We start from the raw sequence: 13,543 nt of genomic DNA on the forward strand, positions 1-13,543 counted from the left end.
GCAATACTCATCTGAATGTCATCAATACAGGAGTTAAAGTGCTGAAAAAGCAGCATTTTTATTTCAACATCCATCATCAGCGTTGTTGATACCGACGCCGAACAAAAAACTTGCCTGGCAATGTCAATGTTTATTGTTGGCAAAAGAAGCCTTGAGTTTAGCCCAATATTATTATTCATTGTCTGGCCAGATGTTGAGTTCAAGTGAATTTGTATTTGTTGAATGCATGTCTTTTAGCTGCAGTTGGTTTTTACTATTGAATTTTTTTTGTGTGCACTCAGAGCACGCAAGAACTATCTGAGCGTGCGCTGGCCGCACCAGTTACATATGTGGGGTGCACGTGCGACGTACGACAAAATTGACACTTCGCCCAAAACCCAACACCAGCCAAACGTACGAAAGACACACGTTGGCCGTAAGGGCGACGCACAGAGGCGTATGAAGTGCGTAAGTTTGTCTTGCAACCTGAAAAAAATGTAAGCGGCCGTAGAGTTTCTTTGACATGACAAAGAACTTCTGTGGCCGGCTCAAAAATCGTCACCGCCCGTACGACCAGTTGTGACCTGGGCTTTAAGTGACCAAATAAGGTTCCTGTCCCAGTAAAGTTTTAATGGATCAAATAAATAGGTTGCTGTGTGTAAAAAAACAAAAAAAAAATGTTTTTTTAATGCACAGACAAGTCAGCAACGCGTTGGGTGCTTTGTTTGGCCACTCTGTTCCGCAGAACGATACAGTACAGGCAAACTAGTTTGTTACACGGACAAATTTTTGTATGAAAACAGAGATACTGTACGAAAACTGACTCATACGAAACACGAGTTTTGACTATCTCATTAATAAAGAATTAATTTTAATTTGAAAAATTAACTGCGTGCCCCCAGGCCACTCTATGGACACCCCTGATATACAGTCGTCACTCCCTACATTTGCAGTTTGAACATCGCTCCATCGCTATTGCGGTTTTTCAAAAATGATTTCGTAAATGATTGCTGTTTTGTGGTTGACTGCGGCCTATTATTAGTCCGTAGTAATGCGCATATTTAAGCAAATTGTACACATCTCCAAATCATGTCCAAGCATAAATGAACAAAAAGACAAATAGAAGCCATTAAGACCACCTTTCAACTTGTGATTGTAGTATTCTACATGGATCACTAGGTGTCAGGTGTTTGGAGAGACAAGCACCAGACTTGATCACCGGAACAACAGGCACAATAATAATAATAATATCATCATAATCATCATAATAACATGGGTTGCTGTTGCGGCCATAGCCCACAATAATCTAAAACTCAACTCTAAACCCCCTGATGTCACTTGCTGTCCTGCTCCCCTACAAGGTGTCTTAAATGGCTTATTTTCTCTGATTATGTCTACTGTATTGGTTAATAGGCATGTAACGGTGACTATAGGCGTTATTATTATTTCATGGCTAGAGAGCTGTAATGTTAAAAAACATATTAAGAAGATGGTAAACTCTATGCCAGGGGTCTCAATCTCAGTTTACCCGGGGGCCACCGGAGGTAGAGTCTGAGTGAGGCTGGGCCTCATCAAGTATTCGGCGTAAGGCTCACGATAACGATAATATCTATATTATAGATGTTATCCTTATTGTTATCGGCAGTGAACGTTACATTTCTTGTAGGTGGTGTTCTGTTTAGTGACCCCCGGGTCTTCATGTGACACACTCTTCGTTCCGTGGTAGGTTGTGCTTTCACCCTGTGAGCATCATTGGCTTAACTCAGACCTTGCGGGCCGTATTTACAGTAGCCTTTCCTGTCAAGTCGCGGGCCGCAAAATGTGACTTGGCGGGCCGCGAGTTTGAGACCCCTGCTCTATGCCATAACAACAAAAATATTCCATTTAAAAATAAAGAATCCTATTTTGCGGAAATTCACTTACCGTATCACGGTCGGGTCTGGAACCAATTAACCTCCATAAACGAGTGATTGTTCCAATATTGGACGTGTTGACACAGGATGAATCATTTTGGGCATGAAACTGTCAAAATGTATATTCTAATGAATGATAATATAATATTGTTTGTAATTATGTTTTACATTGTTCGATTTTTGAACGCCAACAGTAAATTCTCAAAAATGACATAGTTCATGACGCCAGCCGTGATTAACTAGTTCTCGCTGTTCAGTCTCATTTCCAGATGTGACGTCATCGGGGTGACACCGTTCAGCTAAAGCAGAGTAAACAACGCTTCTCGAAGTAGATGGTCGACTTGGTTCAGTATATTTTTCATGAAAATGGTAGTCTTGCCAAAATATTGTGTTGCTGCTGGATGTTCATAGTATCCGAGTGATATTGTAAGTTTGTTTTCTTTTCCAAAAGCTGAAGGTTTAAGACAAAAATGGACAAAGCAAATGCAGAGAACGGGAGACATATGGACGCCTACCTCGAGTTCTGTTCTTTGCAGTCATCATTTCACTGATGACTGCTATGAAGGAACACCTTCACGAGAAGCATTTGGCTTGAAAGTATGGTGTTAATGCATTATGAAACTATTCCACGGGGAAACTATTACACGGGGAAAAAAAGACAAGAAGGATGACGTCAAATTTGCCACACAACAGAGTAAATAATGTCTCGTTTACGGAATGTCTTCTGAACAATAGCGACAAGGCTGTAAAGCATTTTGCATGTTACATAAACATCTTTTCACAGCCATATGTGTGTTTACTGTTGGGGGCGACAGCAATGAAGTATGAAATAAATCTGGCTGTAAAAGGCGTGATTAGGCTTTATGCTCATCAAGAAGTCGATTTAAAACACTAATTGAAGGATAAGCAACTCCAGAGTAATTTACACTTACCATTCTGTGTTTTGAAAGCTACCAATCTTCATCTCCATGCTTAAATCCATGTTCTGCAAGTTCTCTATTTCATCTCCAAATTTTTCTTCTTTTCTCCTCAAAAATGATTGACACATGGCTCAAATCTTGTCTATAATCACTGTAAACATCCTCTGTCGTACTCTGATGGAGTCACTTCCTGAAATGAGACTGAACAGCGAGAGCTAGCTCGCCATGGGTGGCCCCATGAACTACAAATGTCATTTTGGTGAATTTACCGTTTGCTTTCAAAAATTGAACAATGTAGAACATCGTTACAAAGAATATATTTAAGCAAAGTTGATGAATCAAGTCAGGGACCCTTTAACACTGACCTGTTTGACCATCGCACATGTCAGTCGCATCACTGTACACATTTGCCTCACCTCCAAACAACACTTGTAACCTGCTCACGTGATGGAGCTTTTAATGTGTAAATAATTCTACTTCCTCTGCCAGTATGGAGCTTTTAATGTGTAAATAATTCTACTTCCTCTGCCAGCTGTACACTAGTCACTTTGGATAGTAGCATACTTGAAGGGGAAAATTAATGTTTGTTTCCATGCTTGTTGTTGTTGTGATTATTGTTATTATTGTCTGTGAATTTACCTTGTAGCACACAACAAAAGAGTTTTGTATCATTTTATTTTTTATTGTATTCACTGCAAGATGTTAGAATAACCTGTGGACACAAACTGCTGCCTTAGGCAAGTTTTAGTATTAAAGAAAACAAGACCAGAAATGATTGTGTAGTGTTGTGTTATGCGGCAAAGCTCTTTAATTGTGCAGTGACGGTCCGTCATTGTGTAACGTGTAATTGTGCCTCATTATTTACATGTCATGTTCACCGCTCATGAAAGGAGTCCTGACCACCCACTGCCAGCATGTCTGACCAGGACCACTCACTTATTGGACCACCTAATAACACAAAGCTCTATTTCAGGTGCCGCGGTCGCTGTGGTTCTGTTGGGTCTTGTGTGTGTGTGTGTGTGTGTGTGTGTGTGTGTGTGAGAGAGCGAGAGAGAGAGAGAGACTCCTTACTGCGAAGACGCTGCAACAGTGGCCTTTTTTTTTTATTGTCTGCTGTCATTAGTGGCTTTCCTCTTGTCTCCTCTCAACTATTATTATTCCAGGCTGTTTCCTCTCTGGAGGGAAATGGCAGATTCTTGCGTCTCTCTCAGGCTGTTTGGACCATTACATCCAGTCTCCACGTCTCTACGCTCAGGCGACCTCCAGCTAAACAGTCCACAAAGTAAAAACATACATCGCCTTTCAGGTTCATGACATGGGTTCATGTCTAAAAGCATGTAGGGAAAATGAACCAATTCATCATCTACACTTTTATGAAATTAAGAAATTCCTGGTGCTTTAAAAGTTTGTTATATGAACTCATTCAACTCAATCCATTTTTCAAAAGACAACCCTTTCAGTAGCGGCCGTTATAGACCATTTTGACTGATCTTCCAAGGCACACAGAATATTGTGTTGTGTGGTTATATAAACATGGAACCTACCAAAACAAACATTAGACTCTTGTCTTTCATCAGAAAAAAAAGTTTGTTTCTACCTTTTTCCGTTCTTTAGTAATCAGCAGTAGAACATAGGTAAGTTTCAGGAAAATATCAGTTCCCCACTAAAACAGGAAGAAAACCAGCTTTTTGTGAAAAGATACATTTCAAGCATAACTTTCACTTTGACACAAATATTTTTTGCTTTTGTGATAGTTCAAGTATCTAAACAACTATACTACAACATAAACAACACAAAAATGATTTGTTTACAAATATAACACCATGAACTAGTTACAATTTCACATTTGGAACTAAACTTTCTTTGTGCACATGCGTGTGTGTGCGTTAAAATTTCCCTACAATGCGTAACCTTCTGCACACTACACTCCTCCATGGTCTTCCACTTCCTCTTTGCTGTTGAGTGTGTTTACATGCAAAAGATTCCAGCCGAGCTCCTATCAAATAAACTTCTGCCACCTTGTGGCCGTTTTTAAGGCTTAAAACTGCTTTTTAAAAGTGACTTATTGTGTCATCGCCTCTTTTTACCTAATAACTTTAAATCCTTTGTCACTTTACAAGTATCGTTGATATACAAATTGAACAGTTTTGGTCCCGATATTGACCCCTGAGGTACTCCACACGTGATTTTCTCCTAGCTTTACAAATTGCTTCCTGTTTTCAAGGTGGCTTTTAACCCCATTCAAAACTAATCCTCTGATTCCATACCTTTCTAATTTTGTTGTTAAAACATTTAGATTAATTGTATCGAAGGCTTTTGTAAGATTTTCTGGAACTTAATGTGCAGAGTGTTTTTGCTCAACCCAGACTGTTTACTACGACGGAGTATTAGGGCCACATTGAAAAACCCCTGAGATTTCAAGAATGTAGTAAATTTCCGAGAGAAAAAGTCGTAAGTTTACGAAAAATGGAGTAGTACATTTATGAGAATAATGTTGTAAATTTACGAGAATAACATAATATTACGTGTGAGAGGGAAAAAGGAAGGAAACGTTCCTCTTGCTTCAGGCAAGCTTTTATTTACAACGTGGCAGCAAAACACAGCAGTTGAGCATTTAGCATTGACATTAGCATGGCTAGCCCTTCTCACGTCCGCCTTCCTTACCCCGCCCCCTCCACACACCCGAGGCCAACGGTCACTCTCGTAAATGTACGACTTTATTCTTGAAATCTCAGGTTATTGTAATACTCTGTCGTAAAAGGCATTGCCTCGGACAGCTATGAAAATAGGGGACTTATGTGGTCAAAGGTAATATTACAACGTTTTTCTTTGTAAATGTACTACTTTTTTTCTCAGAAATGTATGACTTTATTCTCAAAAGATTCTCAGATGATTTTTTTTTTCAATGTGGCCATAATACACCGTCATAGTTTACGCTTTCACTGTAGGAACTAAAAATTATACAATTTTTTCTTAAGTTAGTTTAGCATGTTTGAAACAGATGTTTTTTCTGTATTTTTCTCAAGCTGCTGCACCTCCCACTTTGAAAATTACTCGTTTGGCGCATCTGACCCAACTTTAATGGAAGCATTGCCGCACCTATTCCCTTGCCTTCAGATATTCCCACCCTCAGGACAGACACACTTCCTCACATCCCTCAACTCCACTCAAACCACTGAGGAATTGGATGTCAGGCCGTGAGAAGGAGTCTCGCTGCTAGTTATTTGGCGTCTGAGCCTCCTCTGGCCACAAAGTTAAACAAACAGATGCTGCGCACAGACAGACGTGCACACACAAAAACACACACAGCTCAATTTCAAGAAGACTCCACTTGGTTTATCAGGACTAAACATACAGTAGTGGTATGAAACAGTGGTTGCCTGTTTTTTGCATGTTTGTCACACTGAAATGTTTCAGATCATCATGCAAGTTTAAATATTAGTCAATGACAACACAACGGAACACAAAATGCAGCTTTTATATAAAACTTATTATTAAGGGAGAAGAACAATGCAAAGCTAGATGGCCCTGTGTGATCTTTGGGTGAGTCCAGCCACCCCACAGAGGAAACTTTGGGCCGCTTGCATCTGTGATGGCGTTATTTCGGTCACAACCCAAAGATCACAGCTCATGACCATAGGTGAGGGTGGGAACATAGATCGACCGGTAAATTGAGAGCTTTGCCTTCCAACTCAGCTCTCTCTCCCTTTACCATGACGGTCTGGTACAGCGACCCTATTGGAAACACCAAAATTCTGACTGCACCTCGCCCAGACGTGGGACACCGGGGCTTCACCATGGAGCCAAGCCCGGGGGAGGGTCTCTCGGGTGAGCGCCTGGTGGTCAGGCCTTCACCCGTGGGATCTTCACACACCCCACAAGGGTCGGGTGCAGTGCGAGGGCGGGTGCCTGGGAGACCTGGTCTTCGGCAGCCAAATCTAGTTCTTGGGACTTGGAAATCTCGTTTTAGTGTTAATTAATTGCTGATAAGTATTTTTTAGATTCCCTTTTAATCAAACTTAATGGGAACATTAGTGAGAGGACAGACAAAACAGGAAGGTCCATGCCAACGTGCGCTGCATCAAGAAAGATATCAGGAAAGATCAAACCCCTGCGGAGGAAACCTGCCATCCATCTAGGAAGATTAGGATTATGTTCGTGTATGACAGATGTGTCTTATTAATCATGTTTATTACGCCCTCAGGCTGAGCATTCTTGACTAATTGATTAAGAAAAGGAATGTTTAGGATGGGTCTTTTATCTGTTGCTTCCCTACACACACACACACACACACACACACACACACACACACACACACACGTACAAAGCTTCTTTTGTGTCAAACCCACAAAGCACACAATGTCTTGAAGGTGATGCCACAGATAGGAAGCCCAGTCAGACACGCCTTACAGAAGAATAATCTGTGTGTGTGTGTGTGTGTGTATTGACTACACTCGCTAAAGCAAGATAAGCGCTTTAGTAGACTTTTATCACTACATAGATTACACATGACCGTCTCTACGCTCTCATGTGCTTTTAGTTCATGGTTCAGCTCGGAATGAATGAGGTTCTTTTGTTTATCTCGCGTGTTGCGACAACAAAAGAAAGCCGCCCGCCCTGGAAAAGGTCAGCAAGGGCTAACTGTAATCATCACTGCTGATAATCACAAGTTCCACAGTTGTGTTCATAATAAGCGGCTCTTCTGAGGTTATGATTGCGTACTTGCGATAGTCATGAAAGACCTGCACTAACTACGCTACTGCAACCAGGAAGTGATGGATGCTGTGTGGTTGGGTCCCATCTTGTGTCTTTTCAATGGAACCATGAGTCGTCCCTCGCTACATCGCAGTTCGAATATCGCTCCCTCACTGTATTGCGTTTTTTCAAACAATAATGAATAAATGATCACTGTTTTGTGGTTGGCTATGGCCTATTATTTGTCCAATCAGTAATGTTATGAGACATGATTGCATTGCCTTTCACACTGCATGGAGAATGGCTGCTGAGCCAGCAGAGCTGAGTCGACATGCCATTGCTGAGACGGAGTGGGGGGAAAAAAAGGTTCTCCTCTCCTTCTGTGTGGAAGTGGTAAGTTTTCTTCTTTGTCCTTCTTCCCCACTGCGTTTGAAACGCTAAGTTTGGAATAAGTAAATTAGAGAGGCGAACAAGTTGGCTTGCTATGCCAGTGGAGGCCATCCGTTATGTTCCTGCAGGGATCCCATAGCCTGCACACTGTGGTGTAAAGAAAGAATAATAGGAGTGTAAATGTAACTATAGGGGTGTTATTTCATGTCTACGGGGCTCTAATAATGTTAAAAACCGTATCTAGAAAGTCATAAACAGGTTTTCTATGCGCTAACTACAAACATATTCTGTTTATTGATATAGAATCCTACTTCGCTACTGAAATTTTGTTTTGTTTTGCTGTTTAGCAGGATTAGGCAGAAATGTTAGGATCAGGGCTAGGTTCCAGTTAGGGTAAAGATAAGCGGATAACAGAAGTGTTAAGGGTAATAGGCTAGTGGGAAGGTTAGGGCAGGGGTCAATCACGATCGACTAGTTGATATTTTGGACTTTGACGGTCAATCTAAAATAATATTAGGAAAAGTAAATATTATTACATCAGTACCCTCCCCTCCCAGCGAGTGACCAACAGGCACCCATCTTGGCCACTGAACATGCCCAAACGCCTCACCGCTCTTCAGGTATGCATACCGCAAGCCCCGACCCAGAGCCCAGTCCCCAAAACCTTGCCGGAGCTGCCAGCAAACGCCACATCAGCTTACCTCAACATGCACCTCCAAAAAAAAGCGTATTGTTAGGACCGTTACTGTTAAACCTTGAACCTCTACGGCAGTGGCACTATGCAAAGGGTAACACTGTGACTGTTTTGTTTATGGCCTCAACAGACTCTAGAATTACCTCTGGTGTGGTAGGGGTTAGGGGTAAGAAGTTAGGGTTAGGGGTTAGCCGGAGGGTTAGTGTTTGGAACAGCTTTAGGGTCGACCCTTACTGCAAGCATGACCATCTTAAAACTGTTTTTAAAGGGATAGTTGGGATTTTTTGACATGAAGTTGTGTGACATCCACATCAGCAGTGACTTACCCCCCATTTTGTCCCCTGAGCCAAGTTCTGGTCGGATTTTGATGATGAGGAACATAGTTACGATTAGTTGGTGGGACCCCTTAAGTAAAGGGTTTGGCTTCTCAAAACAATATGCATTCAAAATAGTAACACATCTGCCTCACAAAAATGCCTCCTCAAATGCTCGGCTTTACCTTCTTCCTTCCGTCGCATCGCTGCGAGCCGTACACAACAATAGACAGGCGACAGCATCTGCAAATGTATTAGTCTTTTGAACGCATATTGTTTTGAGAAGCCAGAACCGGAACTATGTTCCTCATCACCAAAATCTGACCAGAACTCAGCTCACGGGCCCAAGTGGGGGGTAGATCACTGTTGATGTACTACACCGCTGATCGGGTTGTCATACAACTTCATGTCAAAAAATCCCAACTATCCCTTTAAATCATTCTTGTAAGAAATGTTGACTAGTGTAGACGTTCAGCAATTAAGAGTAAGCAGCATGTTGGATGGTTAAGCCAGCTGTCCGCAGTTTTAAGCAGTTTCCATCTGCGCTGCAGCAGTGTGGGAGGTCTCTGTGGCACTTTCAAAGAACTTCCCTCTCTCACACACACACACACACACTTACATGCATTTCTTGGTACCTAAAGTCAAACATGAGTGGTGCCAAGTCAAATAGCCTCCTGGCACCACGCACGGAAAATCCTCCCCATCTCTGAAAATGAAGATGTGGGCAAGTTTGTCTTTGGAAAGGCCCAAAAAAAGGAGCGTTTGTGCAAAGAAGTGTTCTACTACTATCAAAGTGGTTGCAGAGAGCCTGGAGGGGATGCATTTGTTTGCTTTTGGAGAACAGTGGAAAAAATGTGTGCATGGAGCAAAAGAGAAGAAAAGCCCTGAGGGAAGTCCACCTAACATTGATGTTGGCTCTCAGGGAGCTGGAGGCGTCACGGTAAAGGAAAGCAGATGCACTTTTGTCGCTGGGTGCACTCAGCGAGGATTTGTTGTTCTTTCCCAAGAATGCAGCCTCAGGTGGTGCACTTCTTTGCAGCCCTGACACTTTCAAGGCCTTCAAAAGTCCTTTCTGGTTTTTGTGTTCCAAGTCTGCTCGGTGACGTTTTAACGCGAGGGCTTTGTGCGCGAGTGAAAAACAACCATTACATTCTTTGTCGCTGCCTTTTTGTTATGTGTAGCGTCGGTTAAAGAAGAAGCAGAAAAGAAGATTGTAAACAGGACACCAAAACCATAAAGATCCAAAGTGAGCACAAAATGGACAAACAGTGACGGTGCACTGCCTCCTCTGCACTTCCTTCCTTTGTTAGACGAGGAGCAGTGTAGTGCAGCTTCACTGAAGGAAAGCTCGCTGATTTAGGAGCAGAGCTGGCGGTGCTGAATGACTCTCTTGTTAAGGGGCTTTAGGAAGGACCCAACCAACGGAGCACTAAAACAACAGTTTCCATCAAGCAGGAAGATTCGGTTTAATTCAGCATCCATGATTGCATTTTCATCCAGATCCAGGATGCAGGGCCAGCAGTCGTAGCAGGGGTGCCCAGACTACCCTGTCAGCAGCCCCTTCTTGAGTTCCACCGGGTGGATATCGAGGTACTCCCAGGCCAGTGTGTCCGAGGTCTCCTCCAAGGTTTCCTCACCAGGGATGCGTCCAGGCGGCATCTGAGCTAGATGCCCGAGCCACCTCAACTGGCTCTCTTGCAGTCTCTACTGGATGACCAAGCTCCTCACCCAATCTGTGAGGATGAGCCAGTACCCCTGGGTTGCTGGGTCTGGCTGGTGGTCGAGGGTGGTTTCCTTTGCAATGGGTCATGGGCGGTGGTCGAGGGTGGTTTCCTTTACAATGGGTCATGGGCGGTGGTCAAGGGTGGTTTCCTTTACAATGGGTCATGGGCGGTGGTCGATCCTTTGCAATGGATCATGGCTGGTGGTCGAGGGTGGTTTCCTTTGCAATGGATCATTGGTGGTGGTCAAGGGTGGTTTCCTTTGCGATGGGTCATGGGCGGTGGTTGAGGGTGGTTTCCTTTGCAATGGATCATGGCTGGTGGTCGAGGGTGGTTTCCTTTGCAATGGATCATTGGTGGTGGTCAAGGGTGGTTTCCTTTGCAATGGGTCATGGGCGGTGGTCGAGGGTGGTTTCCTTTGCAATGGGTCATGGGCGGTGGTCGACGGTGGTTTCCTTTGCAATGGGTCATGGGCGGTGGTCGAGGGTGGGTTCCTCTGCAAACTGATCTTCAGCGTTTCTACCAAAAATCCCAATGTGTGTCATCCTGCTGGTTGAAGCGGGAAGTCGGAAACACCAAGTATACAAGGTCCAATCTCAGTCCTGACACTGAACCAAATTCTGTCTGACAGTTCGTTGTTTCGAATAATTTTTACCAAATGACTTGATGAGCAACATATCTAAGCACAAGCTTCCATGCAAAAACAATTGCGTTCAATGTTGACATTAAGTACAAACAATATGTCGTCCGATATACGGTACTGTACGTCTGACGTCCAACTGCAGAAGTTGATTTGCTGATTGGACAATTCAAACAAATTCAACTTCAACTTAAGTTCAAGTGTCAACCCATTGCCGGTTTTCAGTTTCTTACTGCAATTTTCTTTCCAAAGTCAGAAGCACGTCTCTGATGGAAGTCCTTTATATGATAGGTTGACTTGACAATAATAACTATCATTTTCCAGTACTTCCTTTGAAATGTTTGTGTATTCAGGCCTCCTCCGTGTCTGTGCTTTCCCCCTCATAGCGATCCCATTTCCCTGAGCATGTTCTTCTACATGCTCTTTTCTGTCATTTCTCTGATCCTTAATACATAAATCAGAAGGAATATGCTCCTGTCAATTCTTCAACAATGCACCAACACGCCCCTTCATGTACAACAGTGCAAAATGACACGTGTACATCACACCTTTACCCCTGGCTAGCAACTTGACTCCTGATTGTTGTCTGATCTTAAGTATAGAGCTTAGCATATATGGTGAGGTTGAGGTTTTTTGAGATGTTTGATAAGTTGACTCGGTGCGTAGTCGTCCGCGAAGGGGAACTAACGTAACACATTAGCACATCATCGAGTGAGGAAATGCATTAAACGGCGTGTAACAATCGAGTCATAAAGTCTAGTGAAAGGCTCTGTGGTCCAGTAAAAACCACTTCCACCACAACATTGGACGGCTCCATTGTTGAATGTTTGTCACCTTGTTTTTGTTATTTTTAATTTCGTCATTCCTTTGTCAGCCTGTCAGGAAGCAGGCAGACAATGGCAGCAGCAACAGAATCAGAAATAGCAACAAACCTCCCACCTCAGTCCGTCCCAGACGCAAACGCTCGGCAACAAAGCTTCTCAGCACATCAATCATTCATGGTTTGGATGGAGCCTCAGCTGAGCTCTGGCTCATCTGTTTTTATTTGCAATTTCAAAAGGAGAGTGAGCGCCATGACCTCCCTCAGATTTGTTATTTCAGCGAGAAAATGAGCATCTGTTGTTTGTCAGAAGACAGTTTTCTCAACATGACCCATTAGAATTAAAAGTATCAGAATAAAAAGTCAGGTTTTACCAACGTACACTTGGCAGCCACACTGGCTGGCATCCGTTACATTAGGTTAGGTCTGGGGGGGTAGGGTTGGCGTCTAGATCCAGCTTTAGGTTGGGATTAAGATTGAGTTTAGGGTAGGTAGGGGTTTAGGTTAGGGTTGGGGGTTTTGCTTTAGGGCAGGCTAAGGTTTAGTGTGTGGTTGGGGTTTAAAGTAGCATTTAGCTTTAGGGTTAAATGATGGTAGGGTTAGCTTTATTGCAGTGCTTACGTTCAGGATTGTTTTGGTTTAGGGTTGATGTTGAGATTTGGGTTTAATCCCAGTCTTGTAGGGTATAGTGGAGTGTTTACATTCAGGGTTTTGATTAGGGTTTAGTGTAAGGTTGGGGTTTGCTTTCGGGCAGGGTAGGGCTCTAGGGAAAGGTTGGGGTTTAAGTTAGAGTTTAGGTTTTGTGTTGGGTTGCGGTTCAGGTTCGCATTTAGAGTTGGGGTTTAAATTACAGTCGGGTTTGATGAAGGGAATTGTTGGCTTAGGGTAGGATTGGGGTTTTTGTTTTTTGGATGTATTTATCCCACACAAGATTGTATAAAATGTGTGTTTTCCCAAAATACTTGCATGAAAAACATTTGATGGCTAATCTCTACTAGGTGCTTGACTTGACATTCAGAGTGGGGGTCTTGTGCACCCTTAAAGGTCAGGAACTCAACTCAACCCCCGTGTGTGTGTGTGTGTGTGTGTGTGTGTGTTTCATACCGCACGTGTCTGCTTCATTAGTTTCTGAATGAGGGGCTGGGGTGGGGCACATGTCAGCCCTCTTACCCCTCAGACAGGCACAGATGCTGGGGACACGTCCTGCATGGGATCCCTCTTTTGTATTATTCATCCTCACTGTCACATCCCATTTGGAGTGGTCAGCTGGATGTGATGCAACACACACACACACACACACACACACACACACACACACGCACGCACTTGGAAATTGAGTTTGTTGAGCCATTGGGGGTTTGACATGTGTCACACTCCAGCTCATTGTAATACTTTTGAAGTTCTATTCAGTAGAAGTGCTGCTAGCAAGGATTCTTCTGATGGAGGAATCACGTGTG

The sequence above is a fragment of the Dunckerocampus dactyliophorus genome, chromosome 10 (genome assembly GCF_027744805.1).
Source record: "Dunckerocampus dactyliophorus isolate RoL2022-P2 chromosome 10, RoL_Ddac_1.1, whole genome shotgun sequence".
NCBI lineage: Eukaryota > Metazoa > Chordata > Actinopteri > Syngnathiformes > Syngnathidae > Dunckerocampus > Dunckerocampus dactyliophorus.